We start from the raw sequence: 1,593 nt of genomic DNA on the forward strand, positions 1-1,593 counted from the left end.
TTGAAACTGGGGGTCATATCTGCCTTTTTCATTTTTAAAGCACCCTCAGTGCTCAGCTTACACAATGTGCTGGGCATAGAGAAGATGTTCAGTAAATATTTGTTGAAAAACATGGGGAATTGAATAATTCAATCTTGTAAATTTCCATGGTTAAAATATCTTAGATAAATAATAATCTATTTTCACTCTTTACTGATAGGTTGGGGGGAGGGGGAAGATGAGATAACACATTTTTATATGTTTGCATGTATCCTAAAAAGGTTGGAAATATCGCACTCTATATAGAGCAATTGTTTAAGAATTCTCTGCTGCTTAGAAGGAGGTCATGTTACAGAGACAAATGTAAATTCAGGAATTTTGCTGCAATATTACTTAACATTTTCAGGGCCAAAGAATCACATGAGTCCATTTAAAAACATCTCTCCAATCTTAGAGACTACCTTGGTTTGAAGCCACCATGACAACCACATGTTTCATAGGATTTACCCCTTTCAATCAGGGATGATCAAAGACTAATTTCTCTTCAAGTGGGCATTTGTCATCTTCTCATGGGCCCTGACTGATTATTTTCTGCATAACTGAGTTGACATATACAAAGTTGACTGTAGTGGATGCTATGGTGTGTTGCCTAGATCCCTACTTTGGGACTGAGACCTTCATCCTCCAGCTGTTGGGATGAAGGTGAAGAGAGCTGCCTTGTCTAAGGTCACACCCCATCCTAGGGGATGGTCCTCATCTAACAACTGGCCTGGATATGTGTGTGTGTGTGTGTGTGTGTGTGTGTGTGTGTGTGTGTGTGTGTGGAGTTGGGGATATCCAGCCCTCTTGCCTAATAAAGGCATAACTCAGAGGGGCCATTCCAGCTCCAGAGCTCTGGGGAACAGCTGCTCTAATCTGATTTGGTGCAATTACACTGACTGTCTTGAGTCCAGCGCCTCCCTCTGTGCAACTGCAGTTTCTTTACTTCTCCAGGGGTGCTGATTTCGAGAGCACTGCCAATAAATGTCCTGCACCCAAATCTCCCTCTCAAGATGGAGAGAGCGTCTTCTTAAGACACTGGCCGAGCAGGTTTGCTGCCACTCTTTCCCACCATTCCCCCTTTTTTTGGTTGGAAGGACTCCTCTCTGGAAAAGATGGACAAGTGGAATATGCTGCCCAGCTCTCTCCCAACAGTAGGTAGTATCTGATGGCAGGATTGGAAATGATGAGACAGTCTCCTGCCTAAACATGCATCTATCTCCTGTCCCTACTCCATGGTGTCTTCTGAGTGCAGAGAAAAGTATAATAGGGACCACTTCCTCACTAATTAATTAAACTAACCATAAGTATGTGCTCTGATATAATTATTTTTAAAGTGTGTTATGGGCTGAATTGTTCTCCCCCCACACACAAAATTCATATGTTGGCATCCTAACTTCCAATACCTCAGAATGTGACTGTTTCAGAGACAGGGTCTTTAAAGAGACGATTAAGTAAATGAGGTCATTCGGGTGGGCCCTAATCCAAGATGACTGATGTCCTTAGAAGAAAAGGAAATTGGGACACAACCATGTACAGCAGGAAGACTGTGTGAAGATTCAGGGGAAAGACAGC

This window comes from Hippopotamus amphibius, chromosome 4, assembly GCF_030028045.1.
Source record: "Hippopotamus amphibius kiboko isolate mHipAmp2 chromosome 4, mHipAmp2.hap2, whole genome shotgun sequence".
NCBI classification, from domain to species: domain Eukaryota; kingdom Metazoa; phylum Chordata; class Mammalia; order Artiodactyla; family Hippopotamidae; genus Hippopotamus; species Hippopotamus amphibius.